This window comes from Nycticebus coucang, chromosome 3 (genome assembly GCF_027406575.1).
Source record: "Nycticebus coucang isolate mNycCou1 chromosome 3, mNycCou1.pri, whole genome shotgun sequence".
Classification (NCBI taxonomy): domain Eukaryota; kingdom Metazoa; phylum Chordata; class Mammalia; order Primates; family Lorisidae; genus Nycticebus; species Nycticebus coucang.
In genome coordinates this window covers 8,035,575-8,053,951 of record NC_069782.1, presented here as the reverse complement: position 1 = coordinate 8,053,951, position 18,377 = coordinate 8,035,575, and the positions used below count along the sequence as shown (strand labels likewise).

Genomic DNA, 18,377 nt, shown 5'->3' with positions numbered 1-18,377 from the left:
GCACAGAATTAATGAAAAAGTCACTGAGAATGTGACAAGTTTTACCAGATTGAGAAGAACTAAAAGACTAACTGAACACCTGTGACCAGAAATAGTATAAAATGCCCATGTAAGCCTTACAGCGAGCTTTTAAGGTATTATTTCCATTTTACAAAGGAGAATACTATAGTATAGAGAGGATAAATAACTGCCAAGCCAGGGATGAAGCCCAGGTAACTCCGGACTCCTCACCAAGAGCTGTATTGTTCCAAGACACACATGAAAAGACTAGAGGAATGAATTTTAAAAGCAGGAAAGAACTTGTCTGAAAGCTGTGAAAAAAATGTTAATACTCTACTGAAATGCAACTATGAAAAGGTTATCAGCAAAAAATTCCTTATGACCCAAGAAAAACTAGATTTGCATCCCAAGGCTCTTAGGCAACTGATATTTAAACTCTGAATTTATAAGCTCACATTGCAAAGAAAATCAAATTAAATGAACTCTGAACTCCACTTTTTATGTATTGCCTTCCAAATCATACTCAATTTTTAAACACTGTTAGCCAGTTTACAATTTGTTGCATTAAAATAGACACTTTTTTTATTAAATCATTAATCATAATTGTGTATATTAATACATTTATGGGGTACAATATGCTCATTTGATGTACAATGTGGAATGCTTACATCAAACTGATTAACATAACCATTACCTCACTTACTTGTTGTGCTAAGACATGTATACTCTAAATACCTTTGAAATGTACCATTGCATTGTGCACATTAGGTTAGGTCCCACCAAATACCCTCCCTCCTCCCCACCTCCTTCCTTCCCTGCCCTCCCTCTAAAAGAGATACTCTTATTGTAGCAATTCATGGTACTTCTGTACAAGAGATACAAAAAGAAAATGATCTGTATGCCCCTACGGATTATGAATTACAAACAGAAAAAAGCCTACAATGGACAAATCTAGCAGACAGAAACTTAACCAAATGATAAGATTTAATACCCTGTTTCCTCGAAAATAAGACATCCTCCGAAAATAAGACCTACTTACAGGAAAGATAAGACATCCCCTGAAAATAAGACCTAGCGCATCTTTGGAAGCACACCTTAAAATAAGACACTGTCTTATTTTCGGGAAAACAGGGTATCGCCATTAGTAAAACGGACCGATATCATGGGCCCTTAAAAAGCTCAGATGTGGGCACGGTGCCCGTAGGTCCGTGGTTAGGGCACAGACCACATACACTAGGGCTGGTGGGTTCAAACCTGGCCCAGGCCTACTAAAACAACAATGACAACTACAACAACAACAACAGCAGCAACAACAAAATAGCTGGGCATTGTGGCGGGCACCTATAGTCCCAGCTACCTGGGAGGCTGAGGCAAGAGAATTGCTTAAGACCAAGAGTTTGAGGTTGCTGTGAGCTATGACGCTACGGCACTCTACCAAGGGCAACATAGCGAGATTCTGTCTCAAAAAATAAATAAATAAATAAATAAATAAAAAGTTCAGATGTACTATGTAATATTCATTTACCTTATCCTGAGCAGCTGAATATTTAGGACAGGGAATTCTCCAAATTACCAAATAGTGTCCCCTCCCAAAAAAAAAAAAAAAAAAAACCAGCTAAATTATTTCCTTTAAAAATAAATAAATCACTGGACACTGTTAAAAATAAATAAATCACTGGGCCCAGTGGCTCACATCTGTAATCCCAGTACTCTAGGAGGCCAAGGCTGGCGGGTCTCCTGAGCTCATGGGTTTGAGACCAACCTTAGCCAGAGCGAGACCCCATCTATAAAAATAGCCAGGGCTTGTGGTGGTGTGTGCTTGGTAGTCCTGGCTTGGGAGGCTGAGGCAAGAGAATCGCTTAAGCCCAACAGTTTGAGGTTGCTGTGAGCTATGACTCACAGCACTCTACAGAGGACAACAAAGTGAAACTCAGTCTCAAAAATAAATTAAATCAATCAATCAATCAACAACAAATGAACAGAAAAACCAAGAATAATAACAAGAGATCTAATGAGAGGCCTGAGGCATTAGAGAATAACATCTTACAAAGAAAAAAAAAATCACTTTGGCAAGGCGCAGTGGCTCACACCTGTAATTCCAGCACTGTGGAAGGCTGAGGAGGGAGAATTGCTTGAGCTCAGGAGTTCGAGACTTGCCTGAGCAAGAGTGAGACCCCAACCCATAAAAAAAAAAAAAAAATGAGAAAACCCAGCCAGGCACTGCAGCAAGTGCCTATAATCCCCATGGCTTCCAGAGGCTGAGGCAGCAGGATGCCCACAGCCCAAGTCTGAGGTTACAGTAAGCTATAACGCATATATAGCTGAACTCTGCTCAAGGCATACGGTGGGACTCTGTCTCAACACACACACACAAAAGCAAAGAAATAAAAATAAGGCTCGGCGCCCATAGCACATTGATTATGATGCCAGCCACATACATCCAGGCTGGCGGGTTTGAACCTGGCCCCGGCCAGCTAAACAGCAATGACAACTGCAACAAAAAATAGCCAGGCGTTGTGGTGGGCACCTGTAGTCCCAGCTACTTGGGAGGCTGAGGCAAGAGAATCACATAAGCCCACAAGTTTGAGGTTGCTATCAGCTGTGATCCCATAGTACTCTACCGAGGGCGACATAATGAGACTCTGTCTCCAAAAAAAAGAAAGAAAAATAAAAAATAAGCAAAGAAATTTTAAAATAAAGAAATCACTCTGAATAAAGCTAACTCCCTTCTTTTCAAGATGGGTTACAGCTTTTCGAAAGTCATCAGAAGAAAACCAAAAATCACATTATAACAAAGATATTTGTACCAGAATGTTTATTGCAGCCCAATTCATAATTGCTAATTCATGGAAAAAGCCCAAGTGCCCATCGATCCACGAATGGATTAATAAATTGTGGTATATGTACACCATGGAATATTATGCAGCCTTAAAAAGAAAGATGGAGACTTTACCTCTTTCACGTTTACATGGATGGAGCTGGAACATATTCTTCTTAGTAAAGTATCTCAAGAATAGACGAAAAAGTATCCAGTGTACTCAGCCCTACTATGAAACTAATTTACGGCTTTCACATGAAAGCTATAACCCAGTTACAACCTAAGAATAGGGGAAAGAGAGGGGAGGAAGGGGGGAGGTGGGCGGAGGGAGGGTGATTGGTGGGATTACACCTGCAGTGCATCTTACAAGGGTATATGTGAAGCCTAGTAAATGTAGAATATAAATGGCGGGTTTGTCTTAACACAATAACTAAGAAAATGCCAGGAAGGCTATGTTAACCAGTGTGATGAAAATGTGTCAAACGGTCTATAAAACCAGTGTATGGTGCCCCATGATTGCATTAATGTACACAGCTGTGATTAAATAATAAAAAAATTGAAAAAAAATAAGAAAGTCGTCAGAGAAGGGAATAAAAATGACAATAGCATATATGTCTGATCAGCAATAAAAAAATAACTATATAAATAAGAAGGGGGAAAAGATATGCAATAGGTAAAGTCTTAGAAAACTTATTGTAGAAGGAATGCAATTAAATTTGATGTAGAACTTAATAAAATTTGTAGATGACTTTAAAGAAGTTAAAAAGTGGTATTTACTGGCCAGGCATGGTAGCTCATGCCTGTAGCCCTAGCCCTCTGGGAGACCAAGGCAGGTGGAATGCTTGAGCTCAGGAGTTCAAGACCAGCCTGAGGAAGAGTGAGACCCCCGTCTCTAAAAATAGCTAGGCGTTGTGGTGGTGGGTGCCTGTAGTCCCAGCTACTTGGGAAGCTGAGATAAGAAGATCTTTTAAGGCCAGGAATTTGAGGTTGCTGTGAGTTATGAAGACCCAATACTCTACCCAGGGTGACAAAGTGAGACCCCATCTCAAAATAAATAAAATAAAAAGTGGGCTTACAAAGGATCTTTTGGGGGTGTTGGAAATGCACACTGGAGTGAGGTAATAGTTACTCAAACCCACAAATTTATTAAAAATCACTCAACTGCATACTTTACGCAGGTGGATTTTATAGTATGTAGATTATATCTCAATAAAGCTGTTTTTGTTTTTTTACAAAGTGGACATTTACCAAAACAAGAAAGAAAAATTATATTAAGGTCTCTCTGAGTAAACTATAAAAGGGAAGTAGTCAAGAGAAAAAGTATAGTGACACATTTAATAAACAGGAAAATAACAATGAAAACTGTCATAGGTTAAGAAATGTCAGCGGTGGCTCACGCCTGTAATCCTAGCACTCTGGGAGGCCGAGGCAGGAGGATCACTTGAACTCAAGATCAAGACCAGCCTTAGCAAGAGCAAGACCCCGTCTCCACTTAAAAACAGAAAGATTAGCCAGGCATCGTGGGTGATGCCTGTAGTCCCAGCTATTCAGGAGGCTGAGGCAGGAGGATCACTTGAACCCAGAGTTTGAGGTGAGTAGGCTGACCCCATAGGTAACAGAGACTGTGTCTCAAGAAAAAAGAAAAAAATAGAAATGTCAACGTGTCCATTTCAGCCCTTGAAAGGACAGTATAGTAACTGAGTAACTTTCCATAGACCTTTTTCAGACCACGATGAGAATCCACTATTTTAAGAGTAGAAAAATAACTGATTTGGAAACCCTAAATGAGTAAGAAGGAACACTTCAGCTTAAGTTCGTATCACCTAGGAGGGAGTTAAACAATTTATTCTTATCTTACTATTATTGCATAGGACTGATTAGCTCCAATGAGAAAATTTCAAGAGCAAATCTAAAAACAGAAAATTCATAATTGTTTTAGAAGAATGTAAGGTAATTTCTTTTTATTTTATTTTGTTTGATTTTCTGAGAAAGAGTCTCAAGCTGTTGCCCTGAGTAGAGTGCAGTGACATCACAGCTCACAGCAACCTCAAACTCTTGGGCTTAAGTAATTCTCTTGCCTCAGCCTCCTAAGTAGCTGGGACTACAGGCATCTGCCACAACGCCCATCTATTTTTTTGTTGTTGTTGCAATTGTCATTGTTGTTTAGCTAGCCCGGGCCAGGTTTGAACCCACCAATGTCGGTGTATGTGGCCGGCGCTGTAACCACTGTGCTATGGGCACCAACCCTATTTTTTATTGTAGTTGTCATTGTTGTTTTAGCAGGCCCAGGCAGGGTTCAAACCAGCCAGCCTCGGTGTATGTGGCTGGCGCCCTACCCACTGAGCTACAGGCACCACCCATGTGTGGTAATTTCTTTACAAGCATGATGATCATAATCAATTCCCTCCCCAAATGCGGAGTTTTTTAGTATTTTCAGAGAAAATTAATTTGCGTTGATTCAGGGACTTTTGCAGAAGTTTCCCAAAGCAGTGGTATTGTACTTTACTTACTCCATTTATAGATACAGAGATCAAGCCTATAAACAACCCCAATTCACATTTGCTTTTAGTTCTGAAAATATTAACCTACTCTAACCTCGCCTGCACCAACTTCAGCAAACTGAGTCAAGAGTCTCAACTTCCCAAAACAGCATAGGTGTCTCTAATTTCAGAACTGCCCTGCCTTTGGCTAAATCAGTAGTAAGCCCAGAAGATAAAAGCAAGTAACTACTAATTCTTGTAGGTATATTTTCTTTCCTTCTCCATAAAATAATGTTCTAGCAGACACAAATCAAATAACATAAATGAAAAGATAACTCTATTTCCTCTAAATGACTATAATAAAGGTCAAAACAGTTTAAGATACTGATAGTCACAGTATCCACCTGGACTTGAAAAGTTGTAGCATCAAGGAACTTGATATTTTTCAATAAAAGAATGTATGTGAGAGTTTACAGTATCATATCTAACCCCCAGTAGGCAGTCAATAAATGTTAGTTCCTTTTTTCTTTTTCATTAATTCTTAGAGTGCAGCATTTCCATGAAGTAGATACTGTTTACTATTACCCCAATATGAAACTAAAACAACAGAAGACAATTACCTGACTGACCACCCACATCAGACCCAGAAAATTCAGGCCACCAAGTAATTACGAAGGGATTTGCTTGCAGAAGTGAAATTTTTTATTTATTTATTTTTTTTTTTTTTTGCAGTTTTTGGCCGGGGCTGGCTTTGAACTTGCCACGTCCGGCATATGGGGCTGGCGCCCTACCCCTTTGAGCCACAGGCGCCGCCCTACCCTCTCTCCTACTCCCTTCCTCCATTCAGCAGTATCAACTCCAGACTATATCCCTTCTGCTATAGTAAGTAGCTCAACTGGTTTTACTTGAAGCTATGTACGAAAGGTTCCTCTTTTTTCCGACTGAGAGAAAGCAAGTCTCAAGAACCTACGCTGTTCAAACTGTAAGTGTAACAAAGGTCTAATGATTGATGTCAATCCATAGAACCCCAAATACAAGTTCACAGGATTCCTGAGGGAGACTATGAGGAGTATTTTTGTTTCAACTATCAAATTTACTTTTCAAGTGATACAAGTTTCCTGCACCAACAACCACTGGCATCTCAACATACTTAAGATGATAGAAGACTAGAACTACATAAGCTAGCATGACCCTTACTTTGGCATAAAATGCTCAGAAATAGGTTTGCAGAGCTGTGCAAAGTACTCTTTTTGCAGGCATCCGATGCAAGACAGACATAAACCATAAACCAAGCCAAAACCATATCTGCTGTACTTTTGTTTAGGCCTTGCAGTGTAAGATAGGAAAGAACATGTTGTGTCAAATCAAACTCTGTGCTTACAGATGGACAGATCCCATTATCAATAACAAAACTGATACTTGTCAGTGATGGCTTAGCTACTGTCAAGGCAGGCCCTTTGTTGTATTTAGTCTACTATTCACATAGGTATTGAATTTTAGTGACCAGAAACCCACTGCCCTAAACTGGATTACATAATGACTTCAATACAAGAAAAATTTACCTTCAAGGATTTTTTGTTTGTTTTGAGACAGACTCTCAATAGAGTGCCATTGATGTCACAGCTCACAGCAACCTCAAACTCGAGCTCAAGAGATTCTCTTGCCTCAGCTTCCCAAGTAGCTGGGACTACAGGTGCCCGCCACAACACCTGGCTAGTTTTTCTATTTTTAGTAGAGAAAGGGTCTCACTCTTGCTCAGGCTAGGCAATCCACCGGCCTTACCCTCCCAGAGTGCTAAGATTACAGGTATAAGCTACTATGCCTGGCCCTGGCTTCAAAAATTGATAAGAAAGGTAGGAGTGGGTTGGGTTGTATATGTGTATTTGTAAACTCATGGTTCTGTTCTATGATTGCCAAAATTTTTAATTGATTATGCTGTTTCTCAGCATTCTCTACATTCTTTTTTTTTTTTTTACTATGTCACCCTCAGTACAGTACCACAGCATCACAGCTCACAGCAACCTCAAACTCTTGGGCTTAAGCAATTCTCTTGCCTCAGCCTCCCAAGTAGCTGGGACTACAGGTGCCCACCACAATGCCTAGCTATTTTTTTGCTGCTGTTGTACTTGTCATTGTTGTTTAGCAGGCTTGGGCTGGGTTCGAACCTGCCAGCTCTGGTGTATGTGGTTGGTACCCTACCCACTGAGCCACGGGCGCCAAGCCAGCATTCTCTACATTCTAACAAGCTACTAGATGTAGTCCACACTATTAGTTATGGTGACAAACCATCATGGGGCCATGATGAATAAACTGCAAAAGATAATGTTTCCCTAAATAATAATCAAATTGGATCTACTATAGGTCAGTAAAATGGAAACGACTATCTACCACATTAGGAAAGGAGGCAGGAAAGAGTAAATAAACCTGGGACCTACCTTGCTTATAATTCCCACAGACAGATGAAATTCAATTCCATGCCAACCATACCCTTCGATCACTAAAACACAAAAAGAAAAATAGAAGTTCATGCAATATAAACAGTTCTTCCAATTCCTAAAGGGCATTTGGTTTCAAAGGTAAGAGTCTGTTTTTTATGTATGTTCTTTTCTCTCCAGGCCCACAACAGTGACTGAGCTCTGTCACTGGCAAAAAGGGTCATACAGGTGGAGTTAAATAACAAGAAATACTAATGAGCCCTTACTATATACACTAGGGACTGTTCTTAGTGCTTAAATGCACTAATCAATTTAATTCTCACAACCACCTTTTGGGAGAGGTATTCTTTTGTTTGTTTGTTTGTTTGTTTGTTCTTTTAGAGTCAGAGTCTCACTATGTCGCCCTCGGTAGAGTGCCGTGACATCACAGCTCACAGCAACCTCCAACTCCTGGGCTTAAGTGATTGTCTTGCCCCAGCTTCCCCAATAGCTGGTTACAGGCGCCCGCCACAACACCTGGTTACTTTTTTGTTGCAGTTTGGCCAGGGCCAGGTTCAAACCCACCACCCTCGGTATATGGGGCCAGTGCCCTACCCGCTGAGCCACAGGAGCTGCCCAGAAGAGGTATTCTTAACTCACTTTACATCCAAATGACAAGTGACCTACATCTCTAAAAACTGCTTTTATTGGTGTTAAGATATGCTATTTTCATAGGCAATCTCAACCACTATAGTTGGGTTATCTCAATAGTTTGTATCTATAAATGCTCCATATTCATCATATGTTTGACTCCCCACAATGTGATTAAGCACTATACCAGTTGCTGAAGAGGATTCATTCTCTGTCCTTTAGGGATTGAGAAAATAGTTGGGCAGATCTGATTAAACTACAAGAAATGGTTCAAGAAATGGAAGTCCCAATTACAAGGCATAAAATAAACTTTTCGTACACTTGTTCAGTAAAAAAATCAGTAATCTTTGGGGAAAAGGGAAAAAGAGTTTCACAAAAGAGATGTCCTAAAGCTGGACCTTTTAGGGGATAGGTTAGATTGAGGCTGGACATAGTGCTTACATTTATAATCCCAGCACTTTGGGAGGCTGAGGCAGGAGGATCATTTGAGGTTGAGAAGTTATAGTGGGCTATGATCAGGCCACTGTCCTCCAGCCTGGGTAAGAGAGTGAAACCCTATGTCTATTTAAAAACAACTACAGCCAAAAAACCCAACTGAAACATTTTTCTAAAGCCTTTCCCAATTACTCTGAGTCAATCTACCTGCCTCTTCTCCGTGCTCTCCCATCATTTGTCCACTTCTCCATTAGCACAGTTGAAACATTTCACTGTACCGAGATCATCTTTTATCTTTCTTGCTTACTTGTCCAAATAGGAATGGTCCTTCTGTTTGTTTTTGTTTTTGTTTTGAGACAGTCTCACTCTGTCATCCTAGGTAGAGTAACATGACATCACAGCTCACAGCAACCTCAAACTCTTGGGCTCAAGCAATCCTCTTGCCTCAGCATTCCAAATAGCTGGGACTACAGGCACCCACCACAATGCCTGGCTAGTTTTCCTATTTTTAGTAGAGCTGGGGTCTTGATCTTGCTCAGGCTGGTCTCCAACTCCTGAGGCTCAAGCAATCCACCTGCCTTGGCCTCTCAGAGTGTTAGGATTACAGGGGAGAGCCACCGAGCCCGGCTATTTATAATTCTTTTTCTTAGTTTTTTTTTTAATTTTTATGTATTTATTTATTTTGAGACAGAGTTTCACTATGTTACCCTCGGTAGAGTGCCATGGCGTCACAGCTCACAGCAATCTCAAACCCTTGGGCTTAAGTGATTCTATTGCCTCAGCCTCCCAAGTAGCTGGGACTACAGGTGCCCGCCACAACGCCTGGCCATTTTTTGTTTCAGTTGTTGTTGTTCAGCTGGCCCAGCCCAGATTCGAACCCGTCAGTGTATGTGGCTGGTGCCATAACCACTGTGCTACAGGCGCCGAGCCAAGCCCGGCTGTTTGTTTGTTTTGAGACAGAGTCTCTCTTTGTCATCCAGGTAGAGCCCTGGCATCCTAGTTCATAGCAACCTCAAACTATTGGGCTCAAGCAATCCTCTTGCCTCAGCCTCTTAAGCAGCTGTAACTACAAGTGCCTACCACAACGCCTGGCTATTTGTAGAGATGGGGTCTCGCTCTTGCTCAGGTTGGTCTCAAACTCCTGAGCTTAAGCAATCCACCAGCCTCAGCCTCCCAGAGGAATTATCTTTTTTTTTTTTTGCATTTTTTGGCTGTGGCCGGGTTTGAACCTCCCACCTCCGTATACGGGGTGGGAGAAATGCCTACTCACTGAGCCACAGGCACCACCTCCAGAGGGATTATCTTTTACACAACTTTGTATCCCCCCAAGACTTGGCAATGTCTGTGGCACATCATAGGTAGGTGCTCAGTAAGTACTTGTTGATTAAAGGCCCAACTGACCCAAATTTACAAAATGAAAAACAACAGAACTCTTAATTATAGGGACAAGGTCTTGATGTCACTCAAGCTGGAGAGCAGTGACACAATCACAGCTCACCAAAACCTCAAACTCCAGGGCTAAAGCGTTCCTCTCACCTCAGCTTGTCAAATAGCTGGACCACATGCCCACACTACATCAGCTAATTTTTAAATTTTTTTTAGAAAAAGGGTCTCGCTATATTGCCCAGACTGGTTTTCAGCTCCTGGCCTCAAGTAATCCAATCACCTCAGCTTCCCAAAGCACTGGGATTAGAAGTCTGAGACACTATACCCAGCCAGAACTCTTTATAACATCAGGTACTTTGGTACATTTAAACAATTTGGATTGTCAAAATCTAATACACTTCTATTTTCATGAATATGTCTACTATGTAATTACGCCAATAATGCATGCACAAAAAATTAAAGTGGATTCACTAAAAACCACCAACCAAGTAATTTTTGCTTAACAATAAAACCAAGTCATCATCCATGTCAACTAAGATATAAACTGAAGATAAAGTAATTTAATCAATATTTTAGATATTTTGGGTGATCTTTTTTACTAAAATGACACCACAGCTTTGTGTTTAAGTATTTATATCAGCTCTAGTGATGGACAGTAGAAGTTACAAATTTAGAAGTCCAATAACAAATCCAAAGTTTATTTTTAGAAACTTTCCATACGGTAAGAGTTTAAGTAGTAAAACAGCAGCCTTTTCCCTACCAAGAGAAGAGTGTAGCTGAGTGCCAAAGGGGCAAACCCTCTCCTGACTCTGCTCCTGGCAGTGACTGCTTAAATCAGAGACAGAAATGTGCAGGGCAAGCAACAGTATCATTGAAACTCAGTCACCCAAGGCAACAGGCATTTTGAATGTCTGTGCTATTCCAGGCTTAAAGTATTAATTTTATACATGCCCATCTGCACTTAAAACACATTTATGGCTTGGAACTTAAAAAATGTTTTAATGTGCTAATTTGTTCACATATTAATCCAGTCTGCCAGGTTTGAACATGCCAAGCTTAAAATACTTTCCACATCATTATGCAAAGGTATGAGCTCAATCTTTTACTCAGGAAAAGGAACTTAGGGGAGAATGACTAAAGCAATAGTATTTCAGTGAAAGCTATAACAGAAAAAGTCAACTCCTAAATGGTGATGAGTAACTTTTTAAAAATACTAGAAGTAAGATATAAGCTAATGACAAATTTCTTAAATTAATCTCAAGTGAGATCCTAGATTTTAGTTCAGAGTTGTCAGGGAATATATTTTGAAACTGACTTCTACACAAGATAATCTTATATAAAAAGTTGTTTTAGTCATCCACTGACTAAGCCCCTTTGAATCCAAGTCTAACTCACTTTATACTGAAATGAATTATACTTTTATATGAAATTATAAGCAAAATTCTTTTCAATCTTTTATCAGCTTTAGAGAAATGCCAACAAAACCTAGAATGACTAAACGTTTATAACTAGAACTTTAGAAACTAACATATCCTTTTTTTATTTTAAAGACTGTCTCACTTTATTGCTCCAGGCTAGAGTGCACGGCATTAGCCTAGCTCACAGCAACCTCAAACTCTTGGGCTTAAGCCTCCTGAGCAACTGGAACTACAACCACAATGCCAGGTTCATTTTTCTATCTTTAGTAGATACAGGGTCTCAGTTTTGCTCAGGCTGGTCTTGAACTCCTGAGCTCAAGCAATCCTCTCACCTCGGCCTCCCAAAGTACTAGGACAATAGGCATGAGCCACCATGTCCAGCCCTAATCCCATTTTCAGCTCGGAAGCCAGAGCACAAGAGTTCAGGGACTTGATAACAGTGAAACTGGAAGTATAATCTGATGGCTAGCCCAGTGCATTTATTCCACTACTAAATATACCACTTTACCAAGAAAATGTTTTAGAAATTACAACAGAAAAGTTTAAATATTCATTCCTTAACTGGAACAATTTTAAAAATTAAATGTATATACCCTGAGAATTTGGAAATATTGTCCCTTAAAAAACTTAGGCAAGCCAGGCACAGTGGTTCAGGCCTCTAATTCAAGCCCTGTGGTAAGTGAAGGCAGGAGGATTGCTTGAGTCACTCATCTCTACCAAAAAAAATAAGAAAAATTAGACAGGAACAGTGGCAGCCACCTATAATTCTAGCTACTCAGGGGCTGAGGCAGGAGGATTGCTCAGTCCACTGCACTCCACCTGGGCAACCTAGAGACTCTTTAAAAAAAAAAAAAAAAACCTTGGGCAGTAGAAAACTATAGTGATTATTTCCAATGCTTTTGGCTCAATACATGCTCACATAGAATCTCAGCTGAAAGTTCAGTTTGTCTGTTTTTGAGACAGAGTAAGACTCTGTTGCCCTGGGTAGAGTGCCCTGGCTTCATAGCTCGAAGAGACCTCAATCTCTTAGGCTCAGGCAATCCTCTTGCCTCAGCCTCCCAAGTAGCTGGGGCAATAGGCATCCATACAACACTCAGCTAGTTTTTCTATTTTTAGAGATGGGGGTCTCAATCTTGCTCAGGCTGGTCTCAAACTCCTGAGTTCAAGTAATCTACCCATATCAGTCTTTCAGAATGCTAGGATTACAGTCGTGAGCCACCATACTGAGCCTCTGCAGGTAGTCTTAAATAAATACATAGATTTCTGTTCCTTTTAAACAGAATAAAATGAACATTTTTTGGTTTCCCCATGATAAACTTTTAATTTTTCTAAATAAATAATACATAACTATATATATATTTTTTTTTTTTTTTTTTTTTGGAGACAGAATCTCATTATGTTACACTCAGTAGAGTACGATGGTGTCACAGCTCACAGCAACCTCAAACTCTTGGGCTTTAAGCGATTCTCTTGCCTTTGCCTTCCAAGTAGTTGTTTGGCAGGCCTGGGCCAGGTTCGAACCCGCCAACTCTGTTGTATGTAGCTGGCGCCCTAGCCACTGAGCTACAGGTGCCAAGCCCATAACTATACATATATATATATATACACACACACACACATATATATATATGTATTTTTTTTTTAAGCAAACAGTACAGTAAGGTATATAGTGAAAAGTAGGTCTCTCTCCCACCTATTCATCCAGTACTCCTTTCCCAGAAATAATTTCAAATTTGTGATTTAACATTTCATTTTTTGTCTGTTTTTTGAGACAGTCTCAAGCTGTTGTCCTGGGTAGAATGCCATGGTGTCATAGCTCACAGCAAGCTCCAACTCTTGGGTTCAAGCGATCCTCTTGCTCAGTTTTTCTATTTTAGTAGAGACAGGGTCTCACTTTTGCTCAAGCTTGTCTTGTAAGCTCAAGCAATCCACCTGCCTCAGCCTCCCAGAGTGCTAGGATTGCCCAGCCTGATCTAAAATTTCTTGATGACTGAAATCAATCTCCTATTGAAATCAATCTCCTGTGGCTACAGGACGAGCTGAATGGCTTCCCTGGCTACTGCACTACCACATCTCATCACTAATGTCTGATGATCTGCACAACAGGCCTAGCTTCAGTCTACACTCAGGCCCTCCCTGTACATACTGGAAAGCAGAGGCTTCTTTTGTGTGCGCATGGTAAAATATACATAAAATACAATGTATTACTTTCCTCTTTTTATTTTAAGAGGTTGGGTCTTACTATGTCTGTCCTCCTGCCTCTGAGTGCAGTGGCTATTCACAGGCATAATACCACTACTGATAAACACAAGAGTTTTGATGGGCTTTGTTCCCATTCTGGTTCCCTGTTCCCAGAAGGCCACCGTACTGATGACAAACTTGATGCAAACACCCAACTCACATAGCACGCTATAGCCCAGCACTCCTGGGCTCAAGCAAACCTCTCATCTTAGCCTCCCAAGTAGCTGAGACTACAAGTGTGCACCATAGTGCCCCATTTTAATAATTCAGTATACAATTCAGTGGCATTAAGTGTCTTCAAAATCTTCTGTATTCATCACCATTATCCATCTTCCAAATACTTTCTCTTCCAGAACACAAACTCTGTACCATTAGGTACAGAAGTAACATCTTTATCTCTGAATCTGCCTATTCTAGGGACCACGTATAAGTGATATCTAAGCCCTTTTGTGTATGGCTTTTTTCACTTAGCATAGTACTTTCTTTTTTTTTTTTTTTTGTAGAGACAGAGTTTCACTGTACCGCCCTCGGTAGAGTGCCGTGGCGTGACACAGCTCACAGCAACCTCTAACTCTTGGGCTTACGCGATTCTCTTGCCTCAGCCTCCCAAGCAGCTGGGACTACAGGCGCCTGCCACAACGCCCGGCTATTTTTGGTTGCAGTTTGGCCGGGGCTGGGCTTGAACCTGCCACCCTCGGCATATGGGGCCGGCGCCCTACTCACTGAGCCACAGGCGCTGCCCATTAGCATAGTACTTTCAAGATTCATCTGTATTGTGGTTATATATCAGAATTTCATCCCTTTTAAGGCTGAATAATATTCCATTGCATGTACATATCCCATTTTGTTTATCCATCAGTCAATCTCACAGACATCTGGGTGGCTTCCACCCTTTAGCTATTATAAATAAAACTGCTGGTGGACAAGTGTCACAGCTGGCAATTCTTTTAGGTCTCAGCTTGCAATTCTTTTAAGTTTACATCTAGAGGTAGAATTGCTGGATCATAGGGTAATCCTTTAACTTTCTGAGAACTATCAAACTGTTTTCCACAGTGGAAATACCATTTTCATTCCCAACAGCAACACACTATTTCTCCTTCTTACCAACACTTTATCTTCCATTTCTTTTTTTTTTAAAATGATAGCCATCTTAATGAAGGTGAAGTGGTATCTCATTATGGTACTGATTTGCATTCAAAGGAGAGTCTTCAAAGCCTTTTGTATTTGAAGGTGTTCCTGCAGCACTGGTTCTTCTCCACCAGACAGAGAAGTGTCTTTTCTGGCTCTTCATTTCTTCTGTGTTAAAAAGTCTACAACTGGCTGGCACAGTGGCTCACGCCTGTAATCCTAACACGCTGGGAAGCTGAAGTGGGTGGACTGCTTTGAGCTGAGGAGTTCGAGATCAGCCTGAGCAAAAGTGAGACACCCCATCTCTACTAAAAATAGAAAACCTAGCTTGGTGTTAGAGCAGGCACCTGTAGTCCCAGCTACTTGGGAGGCTGAGGGAAGAGGATCACTTGAGCCCAAGAGTTTGAGTTTGCTATGAGCTGTGATGCCACAGCACTCTACCCAGGCAACAGTGAGGCTCTGTCTCAAAAACAAAAAAAGTCTACCCCTCATCAAGTACACCACTGTCACTTCAAATCTCATCTGCTACTCTGACTACTGTACTCCATTCTTCCCTTTCTGCTTTTCCCTGAATGTCCTGTCACCTAGGGTTTTGGGTTTCTTCTCACAAAATGCTGACTTATTTATAACCAGACAGTTTAATGAATACACTCCAACTTCTGATGGAAAAACCAACTCCTCACAATACTTCTGGCAACTCAAGTATTCTCAGGAATTGTAAATAACGTTCACATTTTCTCTTGACTATCTAAGGCATTTTCTTTCCCTTTTTGTTGGGCTCAATGCTCTTCAGGATGCTTGAAGACAAGACAAAGCTGGTCTCTACATAACCAAAGTTTTACCATAGCAATTTTTGTTTAAATCTACCTGCATTTAAGCAATGCCCACAAACAAACTTCCCAAGAATACAAGAAAGTTGATAAAATTAGAAATACTTCAATAACCCACAATATTTTTCAATTGTCAACAGTGCCTGGAAAATGGCAGGTGTTCAAAAAATATTTGTTGAATGAGACACAGCAGCTCACTCTTATAATCCTAGCACTTTGAGAGGCTGAGGTGGAAGGATAGCTTGAGGCCAGGAGTTTGAGATCAGCCTGAGTAACACAGTAAGAACCTCATCCCTAAAAATGATTTTAAATTAGCTGGGCATGGTGACACATACCTACAGGTCCAGCTACTGAGGAGGTGAGGCAGAAGGATTGCTTGAGCCTAGGAGTTCAAGGCTCCAGTGAGCTATGATCAGGCCACTGCCCTTCAGCCTGGAGAACAAAGTGAATGATTCAGCTCAGTGCTTACAGAGGCAGGAGTTGAAGACTAGCCTGGGCAACACAGTGAGGAACCCATCTTTACAAAAAATTAAAACATTAGCCAGGCACGCTGGTATGCATCTGTAGCCTCAACCACTCTGGAGGCTGAGGTGGGAGTATCTCTTGAGCCCAGAAGTTTGAGACTGCAGTAAGCTATGATGATGAAACCACTGCATTACAGCCTGGGTAACAGAGTGACACCTCATCTCTTAAAATAAAAAGAATGATTCAGCCTACAGTGTTGAGAATAACAGGGTAGAAGCTGAGAGATCAGTTAGGAGGTACTACAACAATCCAGGCAAGATAGGACAGTGGCTTGGACCAGAATGGTAGCTGCAGAGATGGTGAGAAATAGATGATTGGGATATATTTTGAAGACATGTCCAGTAAGTTCTCCTGGCAGACTGGTTGCGAGGTATGAGAGAAAGATAAAAGTTCAAAGTTTTGACCAGAGCAACTCAAAAAATAGAATTGGTAACAGATGCCAGAAGTTCATTATGTCTTACTATTCTTTATCTACTGAGGTTTGGTCCCCCACCTGTGACTGTGAGGAAAAAAACAGGAAAAGCTGCTGGTTTAAAAGAGGAAAATGAATGAATTTGGAAAAGGTTTAGAGGAGGAATATAAATGGTTCACTTTTGATTTTGTGTATGTGCAGTTTGAGACAAAAGGCTTTCCAACTTTTCCAACTGGTAAACAGGGTTGAGTTGATGAAATAATATATTTTTTAATCTTACTATCTTATAATAATAGATGATAAACCACAGATTTAATTTGGCCTAGACTCTACATTTTGTCCAAATTAATTTCAGCAGTTACCATATAGACAACAAAATAAATAATATAGTTTAATTCTGATCAATTCTGCATGATTGGCTTGATGATCAAAACTGAAATCCATTCCCCCTCACAGTCACAGGTAGGGGACCAAACCTCAGTAGATAAAGAATAGTAAGACATAATGAACTTCTGGCATCTGTTACCAACACTGAAGTCAGTGATCCCAACAATAAACAACTTCAGTGACATACTCCTCGTTTTTTTCTTTCTTTCTTTTTTTTCTTTTTTTTTTTAAGTGCACCGCCCTGGGTAGAATGCCCTCATGTCATAGCTCACAACAACCTCAAACTCCTGGGCTCAAGTGATTCTTGCCTCAGCCTCTCGAGTAGCTGGGACTACTGGAGCCCACCAGTACACCTGGCTAGTTTTCTATTTTTGGTAGAGACAGGGTCTCGGTCTTGGTCAGGCTGGTCTCAAACTCGTTAGCTCAAGCAATCTACCCACCTTTGCTCCAAAGTGCTAGGATTACAGGCCACAGAGCCCAACCAACTCCTCTTGTTTTGAACACAAATTTTTCTCTCCTTCTGTTTCCTGGAAGGTTCCAAAAGAAGAAGATGGTTTAGAGCCTGAAAGCAAAGCATCTAGGAAGAATAATACAGAAAGGAACATACACAAGACTACCGCTATTATCACATTCTGGATTAGCCATCAGGGAAATAACAAAAGGACACCATCTCAGCACTGAAATCAGGACCGTAACAGGTGACCATGTGCTAGATGCTAAGGATACACAGATGATTATGACAAAATCTCCATTCAAGGCATTGCGTGCTAAGTACCAATAGAAGAATTTACTAAGGGTTACAGGAATATGGACTAGGGAATAAAAGAGAAGATTTTCAAAATATATTGCCAGGAATGAATTTGGGATTGCTATATCCACCATCTCCTACCAATCTTCATGCAGAAGTCTCAGGTAGTAATTCAGCATAAAGAGAAAGTAAGGCTGCAATCCTAGCAGGACTAGAACTTGCAGCATCTGACAGTTAGGGTCTTGCTCTCCTATGTGGCTGGTTTAGGAAAAAAAAAAAGTTGATATGATCATTTCTTGCCCCCTTCATTTCTTCTGCACAAAAAAAAAAAAAAAAAAAGGGATCACAAGAAAGCATGGTTCTGGTCCAACCATTCACTCAGTGCCAGTCTCTAAATTCTACAAGTTAATACTTAATCCTTTAAAATATTTACCAAAGGAAAACAGTGCCATGTCTTCCCTTCCTAAAGGAAATTTTATATACAGACTATGCTATTTACAGAGG

The 18,377-nt window shown here is 40.6% G+C and overlaps 1 protein-coding gene across 3 annotated transcripts in view; it reads right to left on the bottom strand.

Annotated features, from left to right (window-relative positions):
- MRTFA (myocardin related transcription factor A) overlaps nucleotides 1–18,377 on the bottom strand; it is a 214,351-nt gene that overhangs the window by 170,999 nt on the left and 24,975 nt on the right. Inside the window, exons 2-3 of one of the 3 annotated variants that reach the window (XM_053582668.1) lie at nucleotides 17,566–17,652; nucleotides 7,734–7,795 (exon numbers count right to left, since the gene is read on the bottom strand). The exons of 1 other annotated variant lie outside the window; for it this stretch is intronic. The gene's annotated coding sequence lies outside the window, so the exon portion shown is untranslated. The remainder of the gene's footprint in view (nucleotides 1–7,733; nucleotides 7,796–17,565; nucleotides 17,653–18,377) is intronic. One more of the 3 variants, XM_053582670.1, reaches the window with a different exon arrangement.